Raw genomic sequence first — 20,223 nt, forward strand, 5'->3', positions numbered from 1 at the left:
TTAAAAATCTCCTCACCCTGACGGCATCATCCTGCGGACTGTGCCTTTAACGCACATTTCATTCATAATATCATAAACACAGGCCTATCATTCTTTCAGGTTTTTCTGAATTGTGTGAAATGGCCAAACAACAAAAGGAAAAACAAAACGATTTTGTGGTCCCCCCCCCCCCATCAAGGTCAAATTGTTTAGTCCTGACTAAAGGAAACTTATTGAGTCAAGAGCCAAACAGAAGAGATGAACATAAAAAGGCTAACCACCAGGTGCCCGATTCAGGAAAAAATAGGAAAAAAAAGACGAGAAAGATAAAGGTATGTACGCTCACATGATGCATGTTTTCAATTTTTTGAACCAGTTAACTGGGATTTTAACGATTAAATTCGGTCAACTAATTGCTAACAGAGCTAACAGGGCTGAAATATTGAAACGAATATTCAAATGGTTCGAAAAAAAATCCTTCGTGTTTTACTGATTCAAACTAGGATTTGTTAAATGCTCGCTGCAGCCCGTGGCCTGCCTGAACAACAACAAACACATGTTGATCATGTTCACATAATAATAAATAAAACAACTCTACAAGCAGAAGAAAACTCCCCAGTCACCACTAACTATCCTGTTTATTTATTGCAGATGGCTACACTGATTATTTTTTACATGATTTGTTCTGTAAAAGTTTTTGGTAGTCTACAGTTTTTTTTATGTCAGTTTAAATTACAATTTCAGAGGCAATTCTAAAATATTATGGATCATGATAAAGATCTATTGGAGATCTACCCCAACTTTTGGACTGCTCTGCCAGTCACTGTGGCTCAAGCTGAGAGGAGCTTTTCAAAACTCAAAGGGGGCCTCGCCCAGGGAGTAATTCCATGTAGACACATTCACACACTGCTCAACCGCAACACTGCCACAGATTTTTACAGCAGAAATATTCCAGAATTCCTCCCAGATTTGACCCCTGGATGCTCTGGAGAACTTCAGAAACCATGTGAAATAAATCAGATTGTCATGGTTCTGCCTTCTCTCTGCTTCTGCTGTTATTTTCCCTTCATTGTTTGCAGGTGAGCGTGTTGGGGAGCAGCAGCAGCTGCAGCTAATTACCATCAGCCTGGCCAGAGGATTTAAGGAGCGGTGCTGCCACACCTCAACGCCGGTTGATACTCTACTGTTGGGTACATCTAGCCACGTCCTTATCTGTGCCTTGACTTTAAGACTCGTTTACCTGAACTAACCCAGCTCTGCATTCTTGTCTGTACCAGCCCTGGATTCCCTCCACCTGCCTCAGGTGTGATTTATCACAGCGTCGTTCAGCTTCGCTGGCCTCCTGCTCTCCACCGCTCACCTGCCTTCCTGGATCCAGCATCTCCTCCAGCGACCATCTCCTCCCTGCATCAACCTGACTTGCCTCTCCCTCCTGCCCCTCGTCCTGCTCAATTCAGTAAGCCCGTTCCTCTCATGATTATTCATCTCCTTGTTCTCAGTTTCTAATCACTCTCACCGTTCTTAAGCCGGGCGTACACTGTGCAACTTTTTCACTCGTAGCACTCAGCTTCAGCTCAAACTGTACGACTTCCTCGCAGAGCAGATCTCACGAGTCATGCGCTCACACTGTACGACCCAGTTCTCGCATGCGACCTGACTGCTCACACTGTACGTCTGGTAGCAACATGTCAGCCCTAAAAATATGCTAAAAATAGCAGTTTTTACTCAACACATCAGACTTTTTTTGTCTTGTTTTGCCTGTTGTCCTTCGGGAGTGCTGCAGGAGGACACACAGGGATTTATGGGGGTTGGATGAGGAAAACGAAATAAAGAAAGTAAATCTGTGTTTTGTGATCAGTTTAATTTGACATGAACACGACAAACACGCTTTCTTGACATTCTTTGTGAGTAAAAAAAAACGTGTAGAAACAAAAACGAACAGCGTGTGTTATTAGGGAAATAGCGAGCGACCGGCGTTGATGCAGGATTGCGCGCGCATGCGCCGTGAGCGGTTCTGATACTTTTTGGATCGTAGCTGCTCGCAGCTGCTCGCAGCGCCGCTTCAACAGTGCGATACTCTCACGAGGGACGAGCGAAATGTTAAACACAAGTCCCTGCGACCTCACGACTGCTGATCGGCAGCTGGTCACGTGGTGTTAATTGCCTCTCGTAACCCCCTGTACACTACACGACTGCTCGGCGCAAAACTCGCCCCGATGTCGTGGATTCTCGCACGAGTGGAAAATCGGCTTAAAAAAGTGAAAAAAGTCGCACAGTGTATGCCCGGCTTTAGAGTTGGAGTTGCCTCGTTTCCTGTCCCGTTTGGATCAGCGCCCTCAGTTTTTGCTTTGTTTTCTTTATAAAATAAAGATTTTATTATCCTTTCTTACCTTATCCCTGAGTGATTCTTCATGTGGGGTAAGAAATTACCACCCATCATGACACAGATGACTATCAGAGCAGTCTCATTAAACAAACCAAAACTTTGGAAACTGGTGCAGTTGTTAGTCTGAATAAGTCTGAATAAGCCATCTGTTAGCTTCATCCTGCAGACTACAACAGGTAAAGATTAAATATTAGAATTATTTCTACTAAAGGGTAAAACATCAAGTGTATTCATTCACATGTGCTTTTTACTAAACCTTCAAATGCATTGATTAGTTCCTGCTCCACCCACAGATGTGACCTGAAATGTTAGTTCTGTGTTTAACTCACACACACACACACACACACACGCTGCCTTCCAGGACCATTACGTAGTAAACACGGTTATCTTCATTAAGCCAGACAGCCTTGAGCTACCTCCCCCGCTCTCTGCGTCTGGCCGGTTAAGCTGTTCTACGGTTTAAGCTACGGAAAGCAAAACTTGGAAGAAGAAGTAAAGGATCAGGAGGTTGATCAGAGAGGAAAGCTAGAGGGTCCTTCTGTTTGAAAACTGATAAAAGCCAAAGAGACGTTCTGAGGACACACCAGGACCAACAGAACACTGTGTTTAATATTAATGACTCTGAAGTAAAGGAAACGTTCTCCAATAGGACGAATTTATTAAATAATGTAAAAAGGCTGAATGTCTTTTAGATTCACTGGTGAAGCATCCAGTAAATGACTCGGCAGATTTTCCACTGATGCTTGTTCCAGTTATTTAGGAAGCAAGAAGGGATTAAAAAAATTAAATTTATGGTATTCCAGGTTTAAGAGATAGAAAACATGGTGTTAACACATTTTAATCCAAATACAAGACAAAACTTTGTTGCTCTTGAACGTGTTCTTTTGTGGGCACCTGGTTACAAAAGAGACCTAAAGATCCATAATAAATGAGTCTGGTGGTATGATCTCACACTTCCAACTTTTATAAAGTCAAATACATCAAATTAAAGCTATTAATTATAATTACTGAATTTAAAATATTTTAAACATCAAATATCCACTTGGACAACTGGTTTCCAGAGTGGGGGCGGACACACATTTACCCCCAACACCCACTCATATGGAAGCAAGACTGGTTCATGTGACCAGACCAGAAAGGGCTAGGTCAATTAACATGTAGGTGGTAGAATCTGGCCATAGGGTCATATACGCATTTGCAAGGCCTCATGGGAAGAACCTCTCAGCACAGATGCTGCATTAGTCTGCAGGACTTTGTTGAGTTTAGTTATTAATGTTGGCTGATCAGACACAAAGGTAGAGAACAAAGGCTTCTGCATGAGCTGCCAGAGGATCACAGCATACTGTGACCTGTGTCATCCTGATCCGTGGTGTGACAGACTGCTGAAGGCAGGGTCACCTTTGCTCCGTCTATTCCTGTCTCCTCCTCATCCTTGGCGCCTTGTTTCTTTCAGCCTAAAGCCTGTCGGAGAACTGCCTTCCTCTTTCAAGAGACCAAATCTAATCCCAGTGAGACGTGTGGTCAGGATGTCATTTTTATCTTTGCTTTGCTTTAAACACACACACACACAGTCGTCTCTGAACTGAGAATAAAAAGGATTACCTGAATTCAAATATGTTGCTTCTAAGATATCACACAACGTTCGTCTTGAAATGACCTATTGGTGCATTAATTGTTAGACGACTTGTATAACAGCTGCTATTAGCAGCAGAGATGCACCACAGCCCACCTGCAGTCGCTGCGCTCTCGGGATTTCTGCATCCAGCTCGTTCCAGCAGGAATTACAGACAGGCTGATATTTGTTTGATACGATGAACAAGAAATGTAATTTCCTGCCTAAAGCCAGATTGGATTAAATGAAAAGTTTCCTTAGAATGTCATTGATCCTTGTGCTCCCTAATGCATTCCCTTTGGATGCTGTTAAAATGGCTACTGCCATATCTCTTCTTGCCTCCATCTCACCACTTCTTTTAAATGTGTTGTCTCCGCCCCCGAGAGGGGGCAGGGACTTTTCTGGTTGCAGTCTCCCTGGGGTCCCTGCGCTCTGGGGCAGCTCCTGGATCTCTGGGACTTGGAGCTCCCTCCATCTCCTGTCCGTCTTTGGGGGGCAGATCTGTGGCCTCTCACACTCTCTATTAGACGCTCCTATAGAGAAACCTTACATAAACAAGCGCGTGTACACAGGTGCTCACATGGTGCTCTCATAAGTATGGACTTGGGCACGTTCAACACATGTCTTAAGGCTGTGGCTGGCACTTAATGCACTGTGATTTATTATCGTGATTGTTCAGTAAAATAATGTTGATTTTATATTTCTTCATCAGGTTGACGCAGTGATAGCTTGCTCCTGTTGTATTGTTGTGTGTCCCTTTTCTGCAGGTCTAGCTGGTTGTTTATTTTTGTGGACCCCCCGCCCACCTCTTCCTTTTGTCTCTTCCTTTCTCTTTCACCTCTGTCTCTGTGTCTGGTCGGAATTATAAAGCATCAAAAAACAATACAAATAAAGTTTTAAGTATCAGACGTGACATTAAAGCAGAAGCTCTGACGCTCCACCTGAGAGTAAATCTGTAACCCCTAAATTGCACTATCTGCGCTCCGCCCCCGTTTTCCGCCGCCGCTCGCTTCCGCACTCAAATTATACTATACCCATAGACGTCATTTTAGCCGGGGACACGTCCCCGGCAAAATTTGTGATTGGCAGCTGTGCCCTCCCCCCCCCCACTTTAAAAAATGCCTGCTGATGAGGATTTTTGTTTTACCAGCTCAGATCTTATACCAGGGGTCGGCAACCTTTTCCCATCAAAGAGCCATTATTACCCGTTTCCCACAGTAAAGAAAACACTGGGAGCCGCAGCGTTGTGGGCGGGGCCTACCCTCAGACAGCAGAGAGCTGCTCACAACCATGTGACAGCAGCCGGTACCGGTCGCTCGCATGGGCGTCGCACCCGTGGGGGATTCAACACCCACACTTTTCCTTCTGTTTTGCTCACCTCCACACCAGTCTGGTTTCTTTATGTCGCACTCGCTCTGTTTGCCTCATCTCCTTCTTCACCTCCCTCTTCTGACAGCCGATGTCGGGTTTCCAGGAGAGCAGGAGAGGGAGGGACGGAAGAGCTCGACTGAATTCATAATTTTACATCTTGACATTAGCTTTACAAAGTCTGAGTTTGATAACGTGAAGAACAACCATTTGCAGAGGTTTATAACAGGCGCGGCGCCAGGTTTTCATTTTTGGGTGGGCCACGGTAATTCTGGACGGACCTTAATAAGCAGTGACTTAGTGAAGCAGGCAGGTCACGCTAGAAAATTTCGTTTAAAAAGACGTCATAAATGTGTTCCCCCGTCATTTTTATTTCTAAAATATGAAGTAAAAACTCCCAGTTTAATTTTCACTCATTTGTCATTAATATGTAGTCTACACCCGTGCGTTAAGTGGACCATCTTCCAGTGAAAGCAAAGCTTCCTGCCCACCTCTCCAAATGCGTAAAATGTGCATCAGCTGCTAGTTAGGCGCGCTGCGCGCACCGTCAGCTACGTCAGCCCTGACAAGAGCAGAGCAACTAGAGAAAGAATAGAGGATAATTCTGCCTGGATGTGGATGGAGATTACATTTTACAGCAGCCTGATCATCATTTAAATAAGTAAACCATCACCTGCTAGTCCACGCTATCAGCATTATTTTAATTGGTGTGTGTGTGTGTGTTTTCCACTTCAAACACTGGTCTAACCAATCAGACCAGCGTGTCCAGTAACATATTAATGTTACACTTCATGTAGGCTAGGAACATTTTATCTGCCGTGGCCCGACCGCTTCTGCTCCACATGAACTTTGTGCGTAATCAAATGTCTCTACGGGTGCTTTCTGAGCTGAAGAGCTATTCTGCCTCAGACTGGATACGTCATGCGTGTCCATATTAGAGACAGGAACGAGCGCTGTTCAGCCAAAGTTTCATAATTTCATAAAAAGAACATTTTTCCAAGTGACACGTCCCTCAGAGAGACCGGGTTTCCAGAACGCTTCAGTGGGAGGAATCAGCCCACTGTCCACCGTTGGCACTCCGAGCCGTGCTGAACACAGTGTCCAGTATAAAGCTCTGATGTTCTGATGGGAATCAAGTTACCTCTGCGATGTGCGTAACAATTAAAATGTCAGCTCATCCATGCGCATCAGTGTGCGTCGGGGTAATTCTTTCAAAACAACCGACATCCTTGAGTCTATCCGTCAATATGTGACAAGGTGGAGAAACGAGGGCCCGGGCGGGATTCGATCCCCAGACTCCCGGGTGAGAGTCATACGCTCTGACCAGTCAGCCAAAGGGACATCCCCTTGGCCAAGTAGCCAGGGCGCATGATCTATCGGGATACTGTGACAGGACACTCACACTGCCACACCTGATTATGAAACTTTGGCTGAATAGTGCTTGTTCCTGTCTCCAATGTGGCGACGCATCCAGGAACCTGTCTGAGGAGAAGCCCAGAATCTGACATCCTCCAGCTCAGGAAGCGCATATGATTACGCACAAGCGTGACGCGTCAACCCGGTCTTACTGTGAGACCGGGTTGGACCTGTTCAGGTTTACGCAGACAATCTTTACATTTAGAATTGGCATACAGATGTAAAATTAATGCAGTAAAATATAAAGCTTTTTATTTAAATATCCATTCATTATTTTACAAGCACAGAGAGCCGCATCAGATGGATGGAAGAGCCGCATGCGGCTCCAGAGCCGCCGACCCCTGTGCTAGCCTACTTTATTGTCCCCAGCAATTTTTAAACCCCCCTCAAGTGTATGGTTATTGTCCCCAGCAATTCTGAAAACAAACTGACGCCCTTGACTATACCCACTCTACAACGGCTCCGCTCTGGTGCGAAGACCTGAGGTGCACAAACAGCACGGGATTTTCGAGATCTCGCGATACAGTCCGAGCAATAAATGCGGAAGTTAGATCAGGGTGTCCGCGGGGTTTTAAAAAGTATTAAAAAGTGATAAATAAAAATAGTAAAATTTAAGGCCATTAAAAGTGTTAAATTTGGTCTCAGAGGTATTATTTTTTCCAAATTAGGTATTATTTTTTTCAGACTATCAGATGTCGTATTCTGAACATCGACATAGAAATATATTCCGAATGAAATGTTTTGAACGATTATAAAAACAAAACAAGCTGATTATTTGCTCCTCCCACTTGCGCTGCCCTGAGTTGCAAATGAAGCGCTCCTCCACAGTGTTGCCAACCTGGCGACTTTGACGCTATTTCTAACAGCTTTTCAGACCCCCTTCTTGACTTTTTAAATCTTAAAAGTACCTAGCAAACACCTCAGAAACTTCTCTGGTAACCCTTAGCTACTTTCTGGATAACTGTCGTCAACATTTCCTGCAGGTTAGCTAAACACTCCGCCTGCACTCCGGACCGTTCTTCAGGACATTAGGAAAGGGAATGATGTAGTGACGTGTCAGTCGCTAAAGAAACGGCTCTCAGAGCCGGCTCCATGTTGGATTAACCAGAGTGAGTGACACACACACCGCACCTGCGGACTCCTGAGCGGCTAAAAACGGCTAAATGTGCGCGTGTGGCGTGCTAAACACACGTGCAGCTTGCCCCTGATTGCTGTGAGACCGGGTTGGGGTGTGGGGGTGCAGCTGTGGTTGGGACAATTATTACATTAACTGATGAACCTGTAAATAAATAGTTTATAAATAAGGTAGAAATAAGTTCCTCACGCTGATAAATAATAACTAATCTCTCTGAGGACACAGTGCTAGTGCACTCTCCTACAGCACCTTGACATGACTCAATAAATGTTATGCAAAATTTAGTGAACATCAATTTGCATGTATTTGTTATAAATGCCACTGTATAATTCTTGCTGTCAGTATTTGCAAGATATTGGTATTTGGGTCTGCACTGGTTAGACTTAAATGAGTTAAACCAAGGTCTATAGCCCTTGGGTCATAAACTATGAGCTATAAGTATATTGGTCTTTTTATACTGGGAATCAGGAGTTATTTTAGTGATCATCATGTTTTTTGTTTATTTTTGCCCTGATTGTGCCCTGAGCAGTTTTATGACTGAATTAAAAAAAAACTACATAAATTGAAAAATCGTCTTAAATAATCGAGATCTCAATTTCAGTCACAATAATCGTGACTATTGTTTTTGCCATAATCGAGCAGCCCTACTTTAGCATATCCGGTCACATAATGATGACGTCATATTCAGTGGTCGTTGTGCATCATTTCAGGCCTCATGGCCAACTGTCTGAACCGCTGAACAGAAGTGCCTGGCTTATTTTCTAAGTAAAATAAATATGTGCAATACGTTGTCAACATCAGTGAGTCTCTAAGTCTATTCTTTTTGTATGTTATATATGTTAAAATATGTGTAAATAGGTCGCTGATTAACACTTGCAATTTAGTGTTGTGATGGTTTTAAAAAAATTCTGAAGGTAGTAAAAAAAAGTATTAAAAGGTAGTAAATTTTACTTAAGGATTGCTGTATATACCCTGTAGATCCAAACAAATCATTGTGTGGGAGAAGCATCCAAATTCTGCCCACGCATTGTCCTTCTTTTTGACATCCTTGTAAAATAGATGCGTGGTGTCATATAATATTTTGTGCTTTTCCACTTCAAGGACCAGCTTTTCCTCGTCCATCTTCTGATATCGCTCGCTAGTGTTTTTCTTCTGCTCTTTTCCACTAACTCGTGTGAAGTAGGCATAGAGAAAATGGCTTTCAAATTAAAATATAAGGTTGACTTACACAATCTTTAAATTATGTGTAAGCACGCAATAAAATGTTTTGAGACATATTTGTATACATGTAAATAGAATCAATCCTATTTTTGCCGGATGGCGGGACGGCGGGCGGCGCTCTGCGCCGCACGGTCGCAGTAGTGGAACATCTGACTGTTTTTGCTGCGGAGTTCGTGCCGGAGCGGAGCAGAGATAGTGGAATTTTGGGGGTGTAACAAAGTTAATTTATATTTAATTAAGGACCGTGACACGTTCAGATTCCATATCGAGTATGGGATCAATCTTACGGACCACTGAGTTGTTTAACCAGAAGATTGGAACTTTTTAATGCAGGGATCTGCAACACTTTGTATTAACTGAGAGACAAGAGAAGAGAGAGAGTCCTTTAAATGTTTAAGATGATTTATTACTAAATAATTTTAAACATTTCAAACATGACTAACTACTAATGATGAATGTATCTGGTATGAATGAGATGTGAGATGGATGGTGTGTGTGAATGAGTGTTATCGGAACTCTCGTATCCGGAGAGGCAAGTCTGAGTGGGAGATGATGTTTTGCTCCTAACTATGATCAGACTTGACCGGAGTAGTCATAAACACATGAGACGCCATATTTGTCACATCCACACATACCCTCAGTGAGACCTCCTTCACGGATCCAGAATGTCAGGTCCACGGACCCTCCTTTCGGTACTGGAGCCAGTGGTACAGCGTCACAGCACGACAAACTAGTCCTTGGATTGTCTCCAGGTAAAAAGTGACAGGTGGTTCACAGCGTCAAAAGGGGACCTTCCTTGGGTCAGTGAGTTTAGCTTTTATTCTGAAAGGAACCGTTGCGTGGTTGGTAAGATGCAACAGATTTTTCCAACTTGTTGGTTCTCAGCTTAAAAAGGGAAGTCCGAATGGCCGGTCCAATTACTTCGCTTAGCATGCGGTGAACTCCAGTGAGATCTTGAGAACTGAACTAAGATGGCGTTGGAACTGGTTTTATCAATCTGGATGTTTTGAATTCTGGTCGAATCAAAGCTGACAGATTTATAAACACTACAGAGACTATGCCACACTTCAGACTAGGAAGGTTCGGATTGGATCAGGAACAGCAATGTGTCATGTGATTGTTTACATTACGTGTGTCAGTGTGTAGTGAACTAGATTAAGTAATTTACTTATTAAAACGTATTAATCATAACATTGTGATTTCACAGATCAGTCACATTGTATTATTGACTAACAGTTGTTTTGATTAGCTTTATTAAAAATGGAGTTCTTTGATTTAATAAAAGAAAAGAGTCTTTTAATCTTCTTTCTTCTCTTGCTGGAAAGTAAACAGTTTAGAAGCAAATGCATGACCTTGAGGCTGTTTCATGCACTCAAGCACTGTGTCAGAGGCATCTGTGGAGAGAGGTTAAATAACCTTGGTGGAAATGGCTCCTTCATCACGTTACAGGGGGCTTGTCACCAGCATTCAGTCATCAGTTCTGTTTGCTTCATAGCCAGACAGGGCAGGGGGAAAACATTTATTTGTTTGTTTTTATGTCTGTGGCTGTACCACACAGCTCATCCGTACAACAATGAGAAACCACTCGAAGGCAGTAAAACATTTTTCCTACCTGACCTGCAAAGACCTCCATTTCAGTCTCAGTGAAACTGCATTTTGTTGACCCCTCAGTTGCCGTGGTTGCCCGGGAAATGCCAAACATCGGCCGACTAACCATTTATGGCAGAAAGTGGGTGTGTAGGAGGCGAGATGTGGTGCCAACGCCTGAGCACAAATCTAGGACAGTTGCGATTTATACAGCAGGAACTGCTGCAGCCATGTGTCAGCAGAGTTTAGAGGTAACTTAGTTGGCATAAGAAAAATCATTTTAGCTGATCTTTAATAGTTTTAACAAGGATTTTACAGTTTTACAAATGAGGCTCCTGGTGATTAGATACAAATGTAAAGAATAGGCACTAGGTAAAACCAGCGAGTCCTAGGGTTGGGCATCGTTTGATTTTGAACTATTCCGATTCCAATTCCTCGTTTCGATTCCGGTTCCTATAGATTCCCGATTCAGATTATTTGAAGACATGGCATGCTTTACATGAGCCAGCTAACCACAGGTCCTACTTGATGAAATAATCTTAACTTCAACATGAATTTTAACTCTATGAACAACAACATCACCTTCATTTAGACAAAAACATATTTTGGAGAACAAAAGAAAAAGACTTGCAGCACAACCAGTGTGTTTGTTTCTGACCACAACCAAAGTCTGGAAGAAGCCTCTGGGATGAGAGGCTAAATGTCTCCAACATATCCAGAAACGCCCAGCTGTTTTCAGCTAAAGCTCTCAGGATGATCATGTCCAGGATGACTGAGAACTACACCTCTATGCTGCAGCAGCATTCAGTCAGAACAGGAAGTGAAACTTAAATGTAGCTGCTGTCAGTAACAACCTAACAGATTTAAACATTAAAACTCTCAACAGAAATAGTTCAGAAAGGAAATTAAAATGTTCACAACTTTGTGTGTGATTTATTATTATTATTATTTATTGTAGCAGAAGCTGGTGTGGTCCACCACAGAGAAGCTGCTCTAGCATGATGACTTTAATTATTCCACAGGTTATTGTTCAGCCTTCTGACGCTCACACACACGAGTGTTGGTGAGCGGCTGCGTCTGACTGCTGATGCTCCGTGTGTGTGTTTTTATTTCTGCTGTGAGACAAACTCACCTCACACCGTCCAGAGTTTGTTCTTTAAAGCTTCTATTAAATCCACCGTGTTGACGTATTTAACAAGTTTCCTCTACGCTGCAGGAGTTAAAGTTTACATCACAGAGTAAAAGTTCGGCAGACGCGTTTGTTTATATCTGGGTGGGGGGAGGGGGGACTCGGTGCTGCACACAGACAGCTGCTGTGATCACAATTTGCAGATCACATTTATATTTCACGAAAATCGGCCGCAGATTCCTCTTCCGTCGGCATTCTAGGAATCGGGGAAAAAAAACTAACGATTCCAGGAAAAACTAACAGTTAGTCCCCGGTTCCAATTGATGCTCGATGCCCAACCCTACCAGCGACTGGTGCGGAGCCTAACACTAAAACCTGGTTTTGAGTTACAGGAGCTGCTTTTGGAGCCTCAGACCAGTTTTTTTCAGTGGGTTCCCTTTAAACTGTAACCCGCCTGTCTGAGTTGGGACTGCATTCAGGAAGTTTTTATCTATTTAAACGCTCTGTTTCATCATCACAGTCAGCTGTATTCAGATTTGGGGAACACTTTAGACACCTGATCAGAGGAAAAAGAGCTCTAGACTTCCTGCTGGGTTCTGGCAGCATCACATTTAGCTGCTCTCATTTATTTTAGTAGATCATCATTTGGCAGCTAGCCGCTGAACGTTCCCTCTCTGCTCTGCAGCTTTTCATCTTCAGCTACAGGACTTTTAATTTATTTTTTAATGGTATGTTTTTGGTTATAACATAACAAATTTTATATCCAAGCAACACAAATAACATAAATTACAACCAAAAAAGCAATAGGCAGAAGCAATGCTTATTTTAGCCTATCCTATTTTCCATCTAAATCAAATAACCTATAAAACATTTTCATTTGTAATGAATCAATTTACATGTTATTTAATAAGCCATAAGGCGTGGGATTCCATAGGAAATATGACATCTACCTTACAGATCTGTGAGGTTATTTAAACCAGAAGATTGGAACTTTTTAATGCAGGGATTAGATAACCGCTTCGTATTCACTCAGAGACAACAGAAGAGAGAGAGTCAAGTTTAAAAGTTAAGAATTTTATTACTAACAAATTAAACTAGACTGACTTTAACACTACATGTATGGTGTAACTAAGGTGGATGAGATGGTGAATGGATGATGTGTGATGTTGCTCAGAACCAGCAAATCCGAAGAAGCGATTAGTTCTGATGGGAACTGAAGGTGATGTCTTCGCATTAAGCTTTGGTTAGGAGATTCATAAACACGTTCAACGCCATTTGCCGGTCTACCTACCCTTGGTGGAAGCCCCCGTTAGATCAGGAATGTCGAGGTCCAGCTTGACCTTTTCTGGGACCAAGCCGGTAGGAAAAGCAGCTGTTGCCGACCACACCAGTCTGTGAGATACTCCCGGGTCACGACAACTTGTTGGCATCTGGTGAAACCCGAACCTGGGTCTTGATGGTTCAGCTTTTATTCTGAAAGGAACCATTGCAGCAGTTTGAACAGCAATGAATTTTCCAGCTTGTCGTTGTTCTTTTGGTTGAAGAGAGTTACGGATTGGCCACTCCGACACTTTCTCTGGAACGCTTTGAACTGACGTTAGAGATGACGTGGGCATAGTTTTATAGTTTGGATGTTATGGTTTATGGTCGAATGAAAATGTGACAGAGTTACCAAACACCATCAAAACCATGCCTCTGTCAGATCTGTCAGATTCTGATTGGATCAGTGAAAGTAATGTGCCATGTCTTTTAATGCTACGTGAAATCAGTCCTGTTGGAACATTTAAAGTGATAGTACCTTTATATTCTATAGGATTATAATAAAGTAATTAATATTTTGATACCTAAAAAAAGAAGGAAAAATTCAACATACATGGACTTCAAACTGTAAAATATATATCAAACTGAAGGGAACTCCTGAACAAGCGAAGGTGTTGCATATCAGGAATATGGAGGAGTTGGACAAGTATTAAACCAATGGAGGTATGATGACATACAAACTGAGATAAATCTTATGGTGGACTCACAATCAACTGATTCAATAGTTACTAATTCTGATCATGTTAATCTGGCTAGTCAGGATACAGATTTTGAGATTTTTCAGTACACTGAATACAATTTTATGGACATGGAAAGTGACTTGGATCCGGAAAATAATTTTCTTTCAAGGATCTCTTCTTGTAGCAAGTATTACACAGATGATCAGTTTAACAAGCTTATAAAGGCTGAAGACAAGTTTTCCGTAATTCACTTTAATAGTAGGAGTATTTATGCAAATTTTAATAGAATTAAAGAATACTTGGATGACATCAATGGCACATTTAGCGTAATAGCAATATCAGAAACATGGCGGAAGGATGACTGTGACCTTAGCTTTGAATTGGATGGCTATGAAGCCAATTATATTAATAGACAAAATAAGAGTGGAGGAGGTGTTGCACTATATGTTGATAAGAATTTAAATTACAAAGTTGTAAAAAAATGTCATTTACAGTTGATAATTTATTAGAGTGTATATCTATAGAAATATCAAAGTCTAATATGAAAAACATTGTTGTCAGTTGTGTATACAGGGCACCTGGGTCTGATATGCATGCCTTTTTAAAATGGTTTGAGGGAACCTATTCAACACTTCAGAAGACAATCTTCATTTGTGGTGACTTTAACATTGATCTCCTAAATCCTAACAAATTGAAGCAAATAGATGAATTTATTAATACAGCATATAGTTTAAGCCTTTACCCGACAATTACTAAACCAACTAGAGTAACTTCACACTGTGCAACATTAATTGATAATATACTAACAAATAACATAGAGAATAATATAATAAGTGGTCTCTTAGTTAATGATATTACTGACCACTTACCCATTTTTATAATTTATGATGATAGTTATAGGAATAATAATCCAGGTAATAGTATAAGGTACAGACGCATACGAACAGTTAATACAACTAATGCCTTCAAGAACGAATTGATAAGACAGACATGGGAGGAAGTGTACCAGCAAACTGATGTTGACAAGGCTTATGAGACCTTTGTAAGAATATTTATTTCATTGTATGATAAGAATTGTCCCTTAACAAAATGTAGTAGCTCAAACACAAGGGATAATCAACCGTGGATGACGAAGGGGATAAAGTGTGCCTGCAAAAAGAAAAATAATTTGTACAGGTTGTTTATAAATAAAAAAAACTCCAGAAGCTGAACATAAATATAAAATATATAAGAATAAGCTTACCAATATAATAAGAATATGTAAAAAGGAGTATTATTATAAAAGTTTGAATAATGCTAAACATGATATTAGAGAAGTGTGGAAAATATTAAATAACGTAGTTCGACCAAATTTAGGTAATGATAAATTTCTGAAATATTTTGTTGAAAACAGTATTGTAAAACATGATTATGGTGATGTGGCTGATAGCTTTAATAAATTCTTTGTAAATATAGGGCCGTCATTGGCAGAAAACATACCTAGCTCTTCAACATCGCATACACATTCTTAAAACAAATCAAACCTAATCCTCATTCCATGTTTCTTTCAGCTGTAGAGGAACAAGAAATAATACAAATTGTAAAAACATGTAAAGGTAAAACATCAACTGACAGTCATGGCATTGACATGATGACGGTAAAAAAGGTGATAGAAGGAATTTCAAAACCACTTGCATATATTTGCAATTTGTCTTTTCAATCAGGTGTATTCCCAAAATTAATGAAAGTTGCAAAAGTTATACCAATATATAAAACTGGGGATAAGCATCAATTTACGAACTATAGGCCAATTTCATTGCTTCCACAATTTTCCAAGGTTCTTGAAAAATTGTTTAATAATCGACTTGAAATATTTTTGGATAAATACAAGATAATTTCAGACTGTCAGTATGGATTTAGACCGAATAGTTCAACATCACTAGCTCTGGTGCATTCTGTGGAAGAAATTGCAACGTCAATTGATCAGAAGAAACATGTTCTAGGGATATTTATTGATTTAAAAAAGGCTTTTGATACAGTTAATCATAAAATGTTACTTGAAAAGGTAGAGAGGTATGGGATTAGGGGTGTAGTGTTGAGCTGGTTGACAAGCTATCTACAACAGAGGAGACAGTTTGTGAAATTTGGAGAATGTTCATCTACATGGTTGGACATTGTTTGTGGAGTACCACAGGGGTCTGTGTTGGGTCCAAAATTATTTTTATTATATATTAATGATTTGAGTAATGTAACAAATACACTGACATTTGTTTTGTTTGCCGATGATACCACTATTTTCTGTGCAGGAGATAATATTAGCGAGTTAGAAAGGATGGTCCAAATTGAAATGTGCGTAATTAAAGAGTGGTTTATTGAAAATAAGCTTACATTAAATATAGCAAAAACAAAATGTATGTTGTTTGGTATGGCTAATAATACTGAGGTTAAGCTGCAAATAGATGGATGTGAAATTGAGCAAGTAACAGAACATAAGTTCCTTGGAATAGTAATTGATAATAAATTAAGTTGGAAACCACAAATTAAACATGTATATAATAAGGTTGCGAGAAGCATCTACATTATGAATAAAGCTCGGCAGTACTTGGATTATAAATCACTCCATGTCCTTTATTATTCATTGATTTATCCCTATCTTATTTACTGTGTAGAGGTATGGGGTAACACTTATAAAACATCTATTGTACCCTTGTCTATCATACAGAAAAGAGCCCTGAGAGTCGTTCACAATGTTAGATTTAGAGACCACACTAATCCGTTATTTATATATTCTAAAATACTAAAATTTAAAGATTTAATTCAGCTATATGCAGCGACAGTCATGTTTAAAGTGCATAGGAAATTATTACCACACAAATTATTAATGCTATTTATAAAAGCAGATACCGTATATAATTTCAGATACAAACTTAACTTTAGGCATACATATTTTAGAACAACAATAAAGTAATTTTGTATTTCTGTTACGGGTGTAAGAGTTTGGAATAAGCTAAGTGAGGATCTAAAGCAAAGTCCCTCATTGCATAAGTTTAAAGAGAAGTATAAAAAAATTATACTAATTAATTACATGGAGGAGGAGGAAAAGTTGTAAGGGTGTTGCATTTGATTGTAATTGTTTATTGTTGGTGAACTGGGAGCTGTGAACATGGCGGGGGGGGGGGGGGGGGGTTGAAACATGAGAAAATGTAAATTTGGTTTGTGTGATTGAGGATAAAACATGTTATAGGAAAATGGCAATGACACTCAGTGTAGGGAAAATATATATATTTTTTGTTTTGTCTTTCTTGAAATTTGATTTGGGGGGGATTATATAAGCTACCAGAGCTTCGTTCCCTTCCCATTGAACATGTTCTACATGTGTATATGTATGTATATATATATGTATATATATATATATATATGTATATATGTATGTATGTATATATGTATGTGTGTATGTGTATATATGCATATACATATGTGTGGGTTTCTTTTTGGATACTTTTTGAATGCTTTGGGTTGTCTATTGATTTGCATGCATGTTCAATAAAGAAAGAAAGAAAAGAAAGATTTCACAGATCGGTCACATCTTATTTATTGACTAACACTTGGTTGGATTAGCTTTATTAAAATAGAGTTCTTTGATTAATTAAAAGAAAAGAGTCCATTCTTCATTCTGTTGAGCTGAAAATAAGCAGCTTAGAAGCAAATGCATGAGAGCTTGAGACCATATCTCATGCAGACTAGTCCTGTGTCAGAGGAGGGGGAAAACAGTAATTTCATTCTGTTACACATTATTTACACATACATTCATAATCATTGAATATTTGACACCTAGCATGGGGGTCGGCAACCCGCGGCTCTAGAGCCGCATGCGGCATGCGGCTCTTTAGCGCTCTCTAGTGGCTCCCTGGAGCTTTTTCAAAAATGTTTGAAAATGGAAAAAGATGGCGGAAGTTTTGTTGTAATATAGTTTCTGTAGGAGGACAAACATGACACAAACATTCTTAACGTTTTTCAGTGCTGTAAAAATGTGTAGAAAAATATTAAATTTCAACATTTCTGTCAACAAAGATGTGCGTCATAGACTGCGACACACGTTTCTATCAGCCGGGCGGGATGCCAGGCAGGTGGCTGTTGTAAACAAATCGGCGGCTATGTGATGGGCCGTGGACCCCAAAGGGAAAAAAAGAAAAATAACTGAGGAGAACAGAGGATTCAACATTTCTTGGATCGAATCATTTGCATTCATTGCCAATGCGGAAGGATTGCCTGAATGTTTGCTCTGTAACGAGAAGTTGTCAAATAACAAAAAGAGTAATGTGGAAAGACATTTCCAGGGAAGGCATGCTACATTTGCAGCCGAGTAAGTGCGATTGCATTTAGTGTTGTCAAAAAAATCAATACCTAGATATAAATCGATGCTAAAAGTGGTATCTAAATTAGATATTCCATCCCTGTGGTATCGATATTATGGACTATTACCCACAGCCTTCTTCAAGTACACCAACACGCACGACAGCCAGACGCCGTAAAGCAGCCTCCGCCTCCCAGACAAACAGAAGAAGAAGACGCCGCGTACATTGCAATTTCCCACGCGAGTTGTCTCCGATCCAAGTTTTGTCTGCCAAATAAATAAACAAAAACATAAACAGCGAATTTGGGAGGCGCTTCACAGCCCAACTTAATTAGCATACCAAGTCCGACACGTAGTTGTATATTCACGCTTATGTGCTAAAAGGAAAACTCCCGTTTATTGCAACCCGGACTTAATTTCTAGCATGCAGTACATTTGTTTACTCACGCTGACAACTTTGGTGCTACTTGGATTCCCCGGGGTATTTAGATCCATCAGCGAATCACCATCAGTGTATATCCATATAACGGGTGCGGACGGGCACCCATGGTGCAGCCTCGAAATAAGACATTATCTGCACCAAAACATCTCAATGTCGAAAGGTTTTGTTAGGAATCATTAAGCCATGCGCCAATCTGTTTTTATTAAAATTACCGGTAGATGTACCTTTGTCCTACTGTGGAGGAATTCGTTTTCTCCCTTTAATGTCCAACAAAGTTGTTTAAAAGTACAGAAAAGTATATGGCATTACATTTTATGACAAAAATGCACCTTAAACAGAGTTTAAGCAGCAAAACATCACTCTGCAAATAGTGTATGTATAGTGAGACAATTCATGATTTAAAGTGTTAACTTTCGCCAGTTTTTGTATGCACGTTTTAAAAAATGCTGATACTTGAAAGGTTTAAGCACTTTACACACTTAATTCTTAACATTTAATTTTTGCAATATAAATTGAGGAATGTTATTTTTTGAAAAAACTTGTTCAATAAATTGGTGTTTTTAAATAGTATCGAAACTGAGTATTGAGTTTCCAGTATCGAATCGAGTTTGAAATTTTAGTATCGTGACAACCCTAATTGCAATACTTCTGGAGAAATTACAGGAGCGCAAAAATTGATTTAAGAAGTGGATTGCATCTCCAAACTCCACTACTGCTGCAAGTTTTGTTGCAACCTGGGAGATAATAAAGCGTGGAAAACCGTTCACAGATGGTGACTACATGAAGGAGTCGTTTTTATAAATGCAGGCTGCGTTTTATTGCACTGTTTGTTGCCCCTTTGAGGGGCACGTTATGCACGTTCCATTTTGTTGTTGTTTTTTCGAATCCTAAAAAGAAAAATGGCATCAAAAATCAGATTTCTTTATTGCATTTCTTTAATTTCATCAAAGCAATGAAACATGATTCATTAATATTGTAATGAAGTTAAACTTGAGGCGGCATCATACAACAGAGTAGTCACGTGGTGCGTCATTCTCTACAGGATGCGCTACAGGGAAAATAAACATTTAATCATGAAGGCTCATTATGTATTTGTAGCCAACTTAGTCATTTTGATAGTAGGCTAATATAGATGCATACATCATGTGTTACCTTCATTATAAGGCTTGTATAAGGCTTTTAATTTTTTGCAGCTCCAGACTTTTTTTTTTTTTTTTTTTTTTTTTTTTTTGGTCCAATATGGCTCTTTCAACATTTTGGGTTGCCAACCCCTGACCTAGCATATGCTTTAAACTTTGATAAATAAGTACATATTTTCAAGTTATAATTTAACTAATTCCATAATTTCACACCAAAAACAAACACACCTTGATTTCACATTAGTTCTTGCTTTAGCACATTCAAAAATCAATACACCTCTAAGATTATCATGGCTATCTCTCAATTTGAAAAAAAACTTTTAAACCACATGAGATATTGTTATTAGCTAGTCTATGGAGAATCTCTAAAGTTTTAACGTGTTCAATATCTTAATTTTAGAGTGTAACTTTGTTTAAATAAATATTAATTATTTACATATATAATTATTAACAATTCTAATAGCCTTTTTTGCCTA

At 39.9% G+C, this 20,223-nt stretch overlaps 1 protein-coding gene across 1 annotated transcript in view; it reads left to right on the forward strand.

Moving 5' to 3' along the window:
• The first annotated feature begins 1,275 nt into the window (after positions 1-1,275).
• The window catches only part of LOC107372447 (L-threonine ammonia-lyase), a 73,254-nt gene continuing 54,306 nt past the window's right edge, over positions 1,276-20,223 (forward strand). The window contains exon 1 of the mRNA XM_054734237.2: positions 1,276-1,435. The gene's annotated coding sequence lies outside the window, so the exon portion shown is untranslated. The remainder of the gene's footprint in view (positions 1,436-20,223) is intronic.

Source organism: Nothobranchius furzeri, unplaced genomic scaffold, assembly GCF_043380555.1.
Source record: "Nothobranchius furzeri strain GRZ-AD unplaced genomic scaffold, NfurGRZ-RIMD1 Scf020, whole genome shotgun sequence".
NCBI lineage: Eukaryota > Metazoa > Chordata > Actinopteri > Cyprinodontiformes > Nothobranchiidae > Nothobranchius > Nothobranchius furzeri.